This window comes from Urocampus carinirostris, chromosome 4 (genome assembly GCF_059441175.1).
Source record: "Urocampus carinirostris isolate Australia breed hairy pipefish chromosome 4, RoL_Ucar_1.0, whole genome shotgun sequence".
NCBI lineage: Eukaryota > Metazoa > Chordata > Actinopteri > Syngnathiformes > Syngnathidae > Urocampus > Urocampus carinirostris.
The window spans coordinates 5745857-5760037 of NC_142352.1; positions in this window are offsets into that span (position 1 = coordinate 5745857).

The following is a 14181-nucleotide window of genomic DNA, read 5'->3' on the forward strand; positions in this document are numbered from 1 at the left end:
AGAAACTAAGAAATGGTTGGCATTGCTTGAATCCCAAGACTTTAACCTTCCGAATGATATTTGGAACGGTGAATTTAAGTGATCGGTGACATTATACAGACACTGTTTCCGTACATGTTTGAGACACGTATTTCCTTCTTTGCAAGCTTTCAGAATGTTAAGGGGGTAATAAGTTTGACTGAACTATCTCACTGTTTTGTTGACATTCCCATTGTAGCGCCTTATAATCCGGTGCGTCTTATGTATGTCAAATATAGGACAAAAAACTATTTTTTCGGGGTGCGCCCTATAACCCGGTGCGCCCTATAGTGCGGAAAATACGGTAATTGAAATGGTGGTCAGGGTTTGTTGGGTTTGTACAGCATATTTTATGGTATAGTTCAGGTTTTTGTTAAGAATTTTAAAGCCAATGTTTTGATTTCCTTAGCCACTAAAATATATGCTTTTATCTTTAGATTTTTAGATAGTAAGTAATTCACAAATATTTTTGTTTTTGAGACAAATTTCTCCCCATTTAAGTTTTGCGTAAAAATTACTAGCTTACACATCAGTGGCAGAAACTTCTTCCCATTACATTTTATTACTGGGAAACCCTACCTCAATTTTTTGCATGACCCCTGATAAATGTCTATGATTTATGTGTATTCTTCACAACTATACACACGCCATAGTGCTCTGTTTAGGTGTAACATGTACCTGCTCTCTTAGATGTGCCCCAAAGGGAGCAATGAGGCCTCATAGGACAATGCCTTACAAACTAATGCCAGCTTCGGTCAATCACAAGTGAAGAAGACATGCAATGCCAAAGGAAAGACACTGGAAAGCAGTGTTTTGAAATAGAGTTGTTACGAAACACGGCATCAAATTCAAGCATTTGCAAGCACTTCACCTTAATTTCAAGCACTTTTCAAACCTTGAAAACACAACATTAATATTCAAGCATTTTCAAGAATTTCAAGTATCAGTACAAATCCTGGATGTTGATTCCTAGGTCCCTAATAGGTGCAAATGGGCCTGTTTATCGAACTATTTTGTTTGAAAGTGGCCTCATTACTCCACACAATCTTTGTGGGAAAGGCTGCATCTTTGTTGCATCTTCCCAAGTACCACTCACAATTCTTCGGTACATTTACTCCGGTACATTTACAGGTTCTCCATTCGGGCCCCCGTGCTGTGGAATGATCTTCCCCCTGAGTTTCGATCTGTAACCTTAGTGGAACTGTTTAAATCCAAGCTTAAAACACACTTCTATTCTATAGCATATGAATAACCTATATTTTATGTTGACAATATATGTGTATTATTTGCCCTCATGTACGTTTTAGATCAGGGGATGGTGTCATAATAGTCTGTGGTTTGCAATAATCTGTGGTCTGTGCAGCCCTTTGAGACTCTTTGTTATTAAGGGCGTCATAAATAAACATGACTTGACCTGAGTAAGTTTGGGAAAATGTTGTGCTTCTCGAAGTATTTTTATTACCCTATACTTTTACTTTTACTTGAGTACATTTGTTGAGAAAGAAACTGTAGTTTGACTCTGCGCCATTAGGCAACATTGAAGTTGTTACTTTGTTATTTAATAAATCCCCTCCACGTAAGTATGCATCTCTGTCTCCGCCAAGGCGCATTAATTTTGACGCAGAACTCTGCCAGGCTTTACCATGTTTGACCAATCAAATGTAGCAGCCTCGTCATGTGACCATATTCAACTTCTGCAGGGGAAACTTTTCTACGGATGAAGCAGATTGAAAATATCGCCTAGCAATACCGACTATTAAAACACAGAAGAGGAGGTGCACCCCTGGCCTCACATCAAAAGCATGGTCCCTTTAAAAATGGCGTGAGACTCCTGCTACAATATGCAATGTCTCTTGATTCTTTTAATCTACTTTTAAGTGAAATGTATTTTTTGTTGATTGGACAGACTTTGATAATTTGAAGATCTGATTTGTTGTTTAAAGAAAATTAATACATACGACGATGCTACAGTTATTCAGTACTTGAGTAATTCTTACACCAGGTAGTAGTTTTCCTTTTACTTCTACTTGAGTAATATTATTTTGAAGTAACAGTACTTTTACTTGAATAAAATGTTTGGCAACTCTACCCATGTCTGCTGGAATCTAACTTCTCTAAGGACAAAGTATCATGATGCAATGGCTAAAGGATTTTGAAATGCTTACCAAAGGCCTGTGGAAAAGATTTTTATGGACTTTGTTTAAACATTTACAGTAATCAATCTTCTTTTGTGGGGCTTTTCGATGAACGCGGTCGTCTGCAACCTTTAAACGTCTTATTCGAGTGAAGGTAACTGCCTCCTAACTTTTCTTTGCACTTTTACTGCATTTTCATAATTCCAATAGCATTTTAGACTCAAGACTGGCTCTCATCACTTGGTTTAATGGGTTTAGTATCAAGTCAAGTCAAGTCATGTTTATTTGTATAGCCCTTACTCACAAAAAGTCTCAAAGGGCTGCACAGATCAAAGACTATTGCAAACTACAGACTATTATGACACAATCCCCTCATCTAAGACCTACATGAGGGCAAATAATACACTTATTATCAACATAAAATATAGGTTATTCATATGCTACAGTGTGTTTTAAGCCTAGAATTAAACAGTTCCACTGAGGTTGCAGATCGAATCTTAGGGGAAAGAGCATTCCACAGCACCAGGCCCGAAATGGAGAATGCTCTAGAACCTGCGGATTTCTTCTTGGCTCTTGGAATCACTAGTAGACCAGCATTTTCAGAGCGAAGGCTCCGGACCGGGAGGTAGGGGGGAAATTAAATCTGAAAGATATGAGGGAGAAAGTCCATGCATGATTTTGTATGCTACCAACAGAACCTTAAAATCACATCTTAAGATAACAGGGAGCCAATGCAGGTTAGGTAAAATCGGGGTAAGGTTGTCTTAGTTATATGCCTCACTGCAGCATTTTGAACCAGCTGTAGGCTCTTGATTTTGAACTTCAGGAGACCGGAGAGTAGTGCATTACAGTAATAAAGACGGGAGGTAACAAACGCATGAATTATAATCTCCGCATCCGACTGCATAGGGCAAATTTTAGCAATGTTGCGAAGATGGAAAAAAGCTGTTCTAGTCATATTCTTAACGTGTGTTTGAAAGGACAGATCGGGGTCAAATATGACACCTAAATTGTTGACTGAGTTACTCTGGGTGATATTACAGTTGTCAATGTTCAGAACAGTTTTTGAGAACAAGTCATTAAAGAAATGATAAATAAGTTATCCGCTGTTAAAGGGTTATATTTTTTCAGACACCCTGTAAGTCTATCGCCTACCACTAACTCTTCCAATTCACAACTCCATTTATTAAAGACAGATGTTTCCAGCACTTCTCCACCTGTTGCCAACAGGGCAATCTGTTAGTGAGTGAACATGTAATGAAGGGCCGGCGATTTGAGTTTCTTGATGATGGCCGTCTCAGTGGAGCATGCAGGATGTGCTCACGACATTGCTTACAATCTGTTCGAGTCAATGGCAAATGTAATAAGGCACAAGTGTCAAACTCATGGCCTGCAGGCCAAATGTGCCCCACCACAAAATGTTATATGGCCAGCGAGAAGTACAAGAGTAAATAGAACCATAATGACTTTCACAATAAATATGCCACTGGAGGTCACCAAGCCAGGTGCCACTTGCAAAGCACTAACTGTAGCAGTATTTGCCGACTACCATTAATCAACCAGAGAACATTGATGAATGCCATTTTATGATTATTTACATAAAATGAAAGTCACTGATGAGCTCTTGAGGTGATACAAAAAATACAACATTTTAAAAAGAGGACCTGCATTTCTCCAGAAGTTATAACAGCAAAGTACCCATATATAGAGTAAACTTGTTGATTAAAAAAAAAGAAAAAAGCAGAGCAACTTACATCCTTGAATCAATCATTTATATGTGTGCATGGTGTATCTATGTTATTTTGGGCACTTTCTTATTTGCATAAGTTTCCCTGATTTAAATAAACTGTAGTGGAAATAATCCAAACTGTTGGATTGCTTTTCCTTTTTTTACCAGAGTCGATAAACAGTATCATACAAATAATTAAATCTTAGTAAAGGAAAAAAATATATTGAGAAAGAAAAACTGGTGTCAAGGTTAAAACTCGAGATTGTAGTAGAAGGAAGAAAGAACACACTCTGAGTCGTAAATTTACGTTTTCTTTTAGCCCCTTCCATTGGAGTCGTGTGGTTCCAGGATCAGTTCAAGAATAATCACACTGAGAAGGCTCATTAACTGGAAAACACAAGAATGAAACCTGACATCTGATTGGTTTATATGAACACAGGAAATGAATCTGGTTGGTTTAGACAGGAATCACATATTTAAATGCAGTGTATAATGTTGGTTGCTAGATGGCGTGCGAGTATAATAAATGAGCAATAAAAATAGTGAAACTTTAAAACATAATGTGTCTTTGTAATTTTAGGGAGGCAAGCTTTCGAGCAGACTTGGAATGTGGGAGGCAAGCTCTCCCAAAACCGAAACTTTGTAAACACAATACGTCTCTGTAAGAAGAAATGATTGTGGGAGGCAAGGCCATCTTTTGACCTTGAAGGTGCTTGCCTCTTATCACCAAGTGGAATTGTAAAACCACACATTTATTGAGTAAACTATGAAAATAAATATATAAGAGTAAGATTATATATACAATTACAAGAGTATCAAAGCCACTTTTAAACCATAATTTCCCTTACAGCAATTTGCTAGTTTTTCAAAATAAGCCATGACTGTGTTTTTGGACACTTTTTTACAGACTTGAGTCCCAAAGATCCCCTATTGCAGGTGTGTCAAACTCATTGTAGTTAGAGGGACACATGGTACAAAAAACGTTTTCATTTTATACACCAAGGCCGACCGCCCAAAACTGCTAAATAAGTAGTAGAAAACATGTACACCAACCTGTGAAAGAAGTGAACCCTTGATAGGTCTTAGTTCGTGCAATGTTCAGAACTTTTAAACCAACACTTAACTGAGAGACTTAATATTAAGTTTATCTCCTTCAAACAACACCAAGTTCTGGGGCGGCATTGGCTCAGGAGGTAAAGCGCTTGTCTTGGGATCAAGAGATCACAGGTTCGATTCCAGGCTCCTCTGAGTTATATGTTGAAGTGTCCTTGAGCAAGACACTGAATCCCTAATGACCCCAATAGCAGGTATTTGCCTTGCATGGCTGACACTGCTATCGGTTAGTGTGTAAAAGGGAAAAGTGTGAAGCACATTGTAAAGCACTTTGGGAGGTCTTCATTGACTTGATAAGCGCTATATAAATGCAGACCATTTACATTTACAGCCATGTTATGGTCACATAAAAAAAAAAACTCAAAAATAGTTTTACAATATAATCTTACATCTCTGAATCTTAGTTAAATTGTGAAAACACCCCCACCCCTTCAGCTAAGGCATTAGGCCATTGATTTATTAGTATGACCCCTATGAGAATGTCTTTTTTTCTACCATGTGGCCCCTGGTCCAAAATGAGTTTGGCCCCCCTGCAATAGGGGATCTTTGGGAAACAAGTCTGAAAAGACGCAACGGTATGGCATATTTAAAAAACAGCTAACCTGCTTTTAATGCAGGGATGTCAAACTCAATTGCACAAGGGGCCAAAATTCAAAACACACTTAAGGTCGCGGGCCAACCAGGATAAACATTTATTGAACACACTTAAACTGAATGTTCTTCGAACATAAATATGAATAAAAACAGACAAGAATATTACATTTAAACCTTAAATCACTTATACAGTATTTATTATTTTGCTGTAAATAAAAATATCATGTTAAATTATGCAACTTAGAAATTAACTTAAAAAACTTTTTTTTTAAAACATTAAAATAACATTCAAATTATTTTGCTCCTATGTCAATGTATATATTAAAAAAACTTAAATATCCAAAAAGATGTTGCTCTCCTTAATATATCTCCTGTCAAAAGTAGAAATATGAAAATGCTACACAAATCATTTTGTAAAAACGTCACAACATTCTGAGAACAGGGAGCCTGATGTGCTTACCTTTGGCGCAGACGGAGTAGGGCGAGAGATGGCAGGGAGTGCTTGCACTTTTTGCATAGCATCACCCATCCCTCCCACTCACCCAATCAAATAACTTTAAGTTCTCTTCCGATGTTTTGGCGTATTTAGAATTTGTTCCGTGGATTCTTTTATATAAAGGATTCTTTAGTGTTGTACAGCCAAAACGAGTGTGACACCTCGACTGTAAATTGAAGTGAAAACGTGCCCTATACATTTTGAAAAGTACTGCTTTAGAGTTTGGCTTTTTGTGTATCCGAACAGGATCAATGGCTCAAGTTTTGAACGAGATGGAGAAAATTTGCATGCAATTAAATTTGTCTCTGAGCCATAGGTACTCATAGAAAGAGTCATATATAGCTCGCGAGCCATAGGTTCCGACCCCTGGTATATAGTATAGTATACGTCATATATGAAGGAATAGGTACAGTGACTAAAACGTCAGAATATGATGTCCAGGGATGAGACGGCGTTGTTCATATTGATGGGCCATTAATAACAACAATGTAAAACGGTCTTGCGGGCCGGATGAGATTACACGGCGGGCCGGACACATGTGTTTTAATGAGACCTTCATTTTGATGACGCCAGTAAATACATATGGCGTCACGTGACTGTCTTTTGCTCACTTCACCTCCATTCCTAGTCCCCTCTCCCTCTCTCAGCTTGCCCTCCTCCAGCAGCCGCTAATTGTCTATCCTCCTAGCCAAATCACATCCCTCCCTTCCATTCCCTCTCTGTCACTCGGGAGGAGGGAAGCTTTTATTTCGGCAGAAAGAGAAGATGCTACGTGTTCCGTGCGTAGACTATTTTCACCCCCTGCTGGTGACAGCTGCCACTGCACTTTGAAACAGATCTGAACCATTTGACTCTTTTTGTATAACACTCAGGCAAAGGAACATGAGGGCAAATGATTTATTTAAAAGCAATCCTAAATCCTTAAGCATGCGAAATGTGAAGAAATATAACTTGTTTTTTGCATACAATCTATATATATTTCATCGGTACATTCCAAATATTTTCCGAAATAATACATTTTGAAGACAGTATGTCTCGTCTTTGTCACGGGACCGGACCAGATCGGAGGCAGGAGGCAGGAAGGGTGAACTAGTTCACGTTAACGATCAGTTACTTTTATTAAGGAAATAAAAGTCGTCCAACACTCAGGGACAAAAACAAAAACAGGCTTACAGGCAAACAGGAACTCAGACTAGGAATACTCACAAAACAGGCTTTTACTCAGAACAGGCAAGTACAGGTTTCCTCAAGTCAAACAGAACAGAAAAATGCAAAGTAATGCAATGAACCCGCAACCGGCAATCCCCAAAACCCGCCCTTAAGAAGCAAACACGCAAATTTGAAAATCTACTACAGCCGGTGCCAAGGGGGCCACGGCGACCATGCTGGACATGACAGTCTTTCTTATCCTGAGCTGAATGTCGTTGAAGGAACACCAGCTCAAATACGTTACGAGTGTTTTAGACGGTTTTGGTGGTTTTTTGTTTGGAATGCTGTTGGATATTAATATCAAAATATACCGTTTACCAAATTGTTCGAATTAGTTATCTGACTCCATTAAACAAACTCGACCTACATTCACCCAACAATTTATGCACGCTCGTTTCTTGAGGGAAAAGATGAACGGGGAAGCCGTCATTTCCACACGGGGGCAGATTTATTTTTCCTAAAAATTTAACAAAGTGCACTCCATCGAAAACGGCCGAATTAGTGACGTTGGAGTCTCTAGGAAGCCCTTTTTCTCAAGTCCTTTAGCTTTCTCCTATTGGCAATCTTTTCCCCACATAATGGCGTGCCGACTCCTCCCATGGGCGCGCCAATGAAGCCCCCTGGGCTTCACAATCTCGTGGAAGAGTCCCGATCACTGGGGTACTCAAAACAACACTGAGCGTTTCTACGTCATCAGGGCCTTCCTGCGTCACCAGCGTCTGGATGTGCTGATTATCTTATTAGCTTTACGTCCCAACAACATTTTCCACCAGGGTGCCCTGACCTCGCACCACAGCCCAGTCAGTGAATATATTTTGCATTGAATATAATTTGTATTTAATCGTTTAAAATCCTTTATAGTCCAATGTATAAAATCCTTCAATGCCAATGTGTTTTGTCGCCGATGGATGCAGTAAAAATACAACAAAGGGCAAGCAGCCAAAATTGGCTTGACTGGAAAAAAAATACTCTGAGAGCTGCCAACAGGCCAACAGGGACCGATCAACGAAAGGCCGTTTCCCCGGAAAAAACACGAGGCTGGCCGACCTAAAAACACGCAGTGAAGGGTCAGGCTAACCGGGGACCTAATACAAAAAGTAGAACTGAGACCCAGTAGTCAGAAGTCAATAGTTTTGTATTTTTATAGAAGTTAGATCATATTGACGTGGTTATTTTATTAGTCACATAGGGAAAAAAATGTGGGCACCCCTGCTTTAAGCATAGAAGTATGCTTCATTTCAGGTCTAGTGGGATCCAGAGTTCTGTATTGAGAAGATTAGTTTTGTCAGAGAGAGACGATAAAAGGAAAACTGAGTTGTGAAATATTTGTTGCCTCTGCGTAAAAAAGTGTTCATCTTTTGTACATTTTTCTTAGACGCCGTGTAATATCAGAAGTCACGTTGTTTGTAGCCGAACAGCTCTAAACAAATATACATCTTCATCATACTTTTACTTCATATTGCGTATATTTCACATTGTATCACGGGTTATTAAAGTTGGCTTCATTCGCTGCGGTTTGCTGTTGACTGGGGAAATAAAGGGAAGCCCTTCCACTTATTACAGTCAATTTGCAGCATGGTGTTGCCATGTTGCAAGACTCTGGGGGGAACTGGAATCTACAGAAGCTCTGCTGCGCTGCAGTGACCATGTAAAGTCTATCCCACAGGTGTCAAACAGGCGGCCCGCGGGCCACATCGGGCCCGCTACGGGATTGAATCCGGCCCGCGAGACAACACTCAGAGAAGCGCAAGAGAAAAACAAGCTGCATGTTGAGATATGTAAACTTAATGTGGCCAAAGCCAGGTGCCTCTAACAAAGATACTGTACTTGTATGTGTTTTTTTCTCTCTCTCTCTCTCCCTCTCTCTCTCGCTCTCTCTCTCTCTCTCTCTCTCTCTCTCTCTCTCTCTCTCTCTCTTTCTCTCTCTCTCTCTTTTCCACCCCTTTTCTGCCACTCTGTCTCCGTCACGTTCACTCTCTATGTCTCTCTTTTTCTCTTCTTTTGTTGCTCTTTGTCTCTTTCTCTCTCTGTGTCTTTTAACCTATTTTGCTCTAACTTACTTTTTTCCTTTTCTCTCTTTTCTCTTTTTCTCTTCATACCTATTGCGCTTTCTTTTCTCTTTTCTCTTTTCTCTCCTTCTGTCTTTCTATTTCTCTTTGGATTTCTTTCTTCCTCTCCCTTTCTTTTCCCCCTCTCTCACAACTTTTTATCTTTTGTTTCTCACGCTCTCTCCGTCTCTCTCTTTTTCTTTCTTTCTTTCCCGCCCTCTCTACTTTTCCCTCCCTCTTTCTCTTATTTCTTTATCTATTTTTCTTTCTCTTTAATCTACCGGTCCGGCCCCCGACAGAATGTTTGTTCTATCGTGTGGCCCCCGAGTTAAAATGAGTTTGACACCCCTGGTCTATCCAAACCAGCCATTCAGCTACCCATTTTCTGCACCGATTTTCCCCAGTAGGGTCCCAGCTATCTTCGGGCAGTGGGTAGGGGACACCCTGAACTGGTTGCCAGAGCACATAGGGACAGACAATTCACTCCCTCATTCACACCTGAGGACAAGTAGGACCGGCCAATCAACCTGAAATGCATAGCTTTGGAATGTGGCAAACTCCACACAGGAAAGCTGTTAGCTGGATTTGATCCCATGACCTCAAAACTGTGCCACAGACATACTAACCACTCATCCGCCGTGCTTCCCCTATCCAAACTGTGCAGATTGTATTTAATAAGCATTCTTTTCTCAAAAGGTTCACCAATTTTCACTGTCCCGTAAAATTAAACGAACTGTACATGCAGCTTGGACTGCGCAGAACACCTATGATGGTTAAACAAAAACCAAACTGTGTCACTCTTAGGGCAGATAAGGGCTCGACATTAACTTTTTCTCCAAATAGTACTCAAGATTTCGGCACACCCTTTTTCCAGGAGGTACCCACGCTGTCATCCAAGGGTTTGGCTCATCTCTGAAGAGCAGGATGCTTTACACTGACAACAACGGCCCTGGATGATAAAGTTGCTGTATCTAGTAGGTAGGGCATATTGAAATATCAATATTTGCGATAGTAAGCAAGTACTTGGATCGGATCGATACTATTGTCCTGGGATTGCTACTTTCCTGCTCCACCAATTTGCTCAAAGTACTGCTATTCTACGCAGATAGCACAACCCCCGCTCAATTGCCCAGTGCCCTCTGCCACTCTCTAAGTGTATGAATGTGTGTAGAACCCTTTTAAAAGCTTCTCAGTACCTGTCCTGCTCCTGCATTCTGCCTGTCAGGCGTAAGAGAGGGACAAATCTATGAGCCAACCCCCAATCTGCTAAAAAAGAGCAACAAGCTACAACCAAAAAATACAAACACATTACTGTTCCTGAACAAAAACCTGTAAATGTATTGTCACTGTGGCAACAGAGCCTACGAGAGACAATTCATACTTTATTTGTAATTTATTGGCATATTTGGTATTGGCGTGATTAAAAAGTAGTGTATCATGGTTCACGGTTCCTGTAACTGTCTGGGTTTTAAGGGGACCACTTCCTGTCTTAGGCAAGTACAGCCATCCCTTTCCAGGACGTTTTTTGGGGTTGCTGAAACAAATAGTACTGGTGCTAGTTACTAATATCTGGATAAACGTCCTGATTCGACCCAGATACAGCACTTTCATCATCTGATGTCCGTAGTTTTCCGGTGTACAACGTCACCCTGCTCTTCGGAAATGAGGCAGTCCTTGGCAATGGAAGCAGCACTGCTTAAGTAACAATACTGATACTATAGCTCGACAGTAAATTAGCTTGGCATCACAAACTGAAGGGTAAGAAGTCATTATCTGACATTTTTCCTCGTGATATAATAAATTGAGATAAGCAAGTGAGTGTTCCTTCAACGTTCTGCCACTCTTATAAACCAAGCTCATAACCCAGAAGAATTTTAGTAGCCACTCTGTGAATCAGACTTTTAATAAGACACCTAAATTGCTTTCTGGGGATGCTGAGCTAGTAAATCATCTGTTTTCTGTCCCAGTATTTTAAAAGGAGGTGCATTGGGGAAAACTGGCCGACTAATTGCATGGGCAAAAATAATTGGCTTTCGGAGTACCTGTCCACCTTTTATGTTTCATCATAGCGCCTGTGACTTAGAGGTCAGGGTTAGGTGAAAACCAGACATTTTCAGGAGACAGTTGGAGTCAAGCCTGAGCAAACAGATAAACTTTTGTCAATTGGCAAATTGGCTCATTGTAACCGGTGGAAAGTTCCAATCCAATTGTGCAGATACAGTGCCGAGCAAAAATATTCAACTGCAAACCTACCTGGCCACCCCTCTAAGATTATGGCCCAAATAAGAAGGAAACTGATCAGACAAGCTACCAATGGGTTCATTATCACATTGGATGACCTGCAGGGATACTAAGTTGTGTCACAAGCCAGAAACAGAGACAGGACCCAATAGCATTCATTTTTACTCAGTTTTATTGAGAAAGAGAGAGCAGAGCTTGCTTCCACGATCCGATGATCGTCGGACATGGGTAGCTGAAAGTGGCACTTCCGTGTCGAGCGAGGGCAGTCGTAGGCAGCGGGAAAACTGGTCGATAGCCGGAACGGGGGAGCAAGGGCGGTAACGAGTCCAGAAAAGAGGTCGGCAACAGATATCAGCCAGGAAACACGGAAAAACAGGCCAATGGCTGGGACGGAAGAGCTGGGCAGAAACGGGTCCAGAAACAGGTCGGCAACAGGTATCAGGCAGGAGAAAACAGGGCAGGAGATTGTCGGAAGGTACAGTGCTTGCTTAGCTGTAAGCGTAAGGTTCGCAGGACGGTCTGACAGCTTCCTCTTGGAAGCTGGGGGTTTAAAAAGGGTCAGGGAACCAATCGGCAACCAGGGCTGTTGGCGCCAACGGAGCATGCGCAGGTGCCCCGGAATCAGCAATCATGACAAGTTGAGGTGCGGCAATCTGTGCCTCAGGTAAATAGTCTGGGTATCATCCTTGACAGTACACTCTCCTCCAACTCTCATATGAATAACATCAGCCGGTCAGCTTACTTTCACCTGCACTCCATCAATCGTACATTGACCTCCTTTACATTACCACACCATCCCGCACCCTATAATCTTACTCCTCCCTTCATTGTCACTGGACCCGCTGTCAGCCTTGAATTCCTGGGGAGCAGAGCTTTCAGCTACTCTGCCCCACACCTCTGTACCACTTTACCACCTGACCTCCGGAATTCGACCACCATGTCTGCATTTTTTATGTAGCGCTTTTCAAGTCAATGACTTCCCAAAGCGCTTTACAATGTGCTCCACATTTCCCAATAGCGGCCTTGCAGCCATGTTAGGCGCTAACCTGCTTATTGGGGGTATTAGGGGTTCAGTGTCTTACCCAAGGACACTTCGACATGTAACACGGAGGAGCCGGGATTCGAACTGGGATCCCTTGATCCCAAGACGAGCGCTCTACCTCCTGAGCTACTGCCGCCCCCATGTCTACATTCTTATCTCAGCTCCATGGGGAGCAGAGCTTTCAAGCGCTCTGCCCCCCAGCTCTGGAACTCTTTACCACCTGACCTTTGGAATTATGCCACCCTGTTCACCTTCAAACTGCCTGCCTTTTTGAGTTTACTTTGTTTTATCTGGTATTTATGACTTGCTTGTTTTATTCTTGTTTTATCGTTGGTTGATATTCGGTGTACGGCAACTTTGGGTGTCCTGAAAGGCGCTTTGTATTAAAATGTATTATTATTATTATTATTATTATTATTATTATTATAAATATAAGCATTATCATTATTCATTTTCTGAATAAACCTTCCCTTTATGGAAGAGTAGCAAGAAGAAAGCCCTGAAATAATAGTCAAGTCAAGTCATGTTTATTTGTATAGCCCTTAATCACAAAGAGTCTCAAAGAGCTGCACAGACCGCGGATCTCTTCTTGGCTCTTGGGATCATTAGTAGACCAGCATTTTCAGAGCGAAGGCCCCGGACCAGAACATAGGGGGGAAATTAAATCTGAAAGATATAAGAGAGCAAGTCCATGAATGATTTTGTATACTACCAACAGAACCTTAAAATCACATCTCAAGCTAACAGGGAGCCAACGCAGGTTAGCTAAAATTGGGGTAATCAAACTTTCTTGTCTTAGTTAAAAGCCATTTTGTGCCAGCTGAAAGCTCTTGGTTTTGGACTCCTGGAGACCCAAGAGTAGTGCATTACAGTAAGAATACTATGAATAGGACCCATTGTGCCACATAGGAGGCACAATTAACATATGGAACAAGGTTTTTGGTCAGATGAGACCGATATTGAGCTTTTTAGGCCGAATGCAAAACGTTACGTTGGCATAACAGTTCCACTGTACATCAGCTTAAAAACACCATGCCCAAACATGGTGGTTGGCACTGTATGTTTTGATGTAAAAAAAAGTGGCATACAATAAGCAACGGGTAATTCAGTTTTAACTGCAACAACCTGCAATGCTGCTGCGTACCGTGACTTTTGGTATTCCCCAAGGTCACATTTTGAGAGCCGTAAAGCTTTCATCTTGACCCAGAAGAAAGGCACATTCAAATCAGTATACACAGTTCAGTCCTCTTTCATGACAGACCTTCCCCCTCAGGAGATGCAAACGCGCCAACACAGGTCCTAATGAGACAGGCAGATGGTCTTTACGTTGGTCCTTTGGAGGTTCAAATCCCTGCGTTGAAGCGTAAAGGGCTCACGTAGCACTGAATCAGTCACGCGGTTATCAGCTTCTAGGAAAATATTGTTTCATTTATGATAACAAGAGCCAGAATGGCTTGGAGACAACAGAAAACTGAATAATGTGTTCTACCTTAAGCCTTCTTATGCGTCTGTATCTAAGATTACACCATGGAAATTGTTATGTTCCGAGGGTTTGT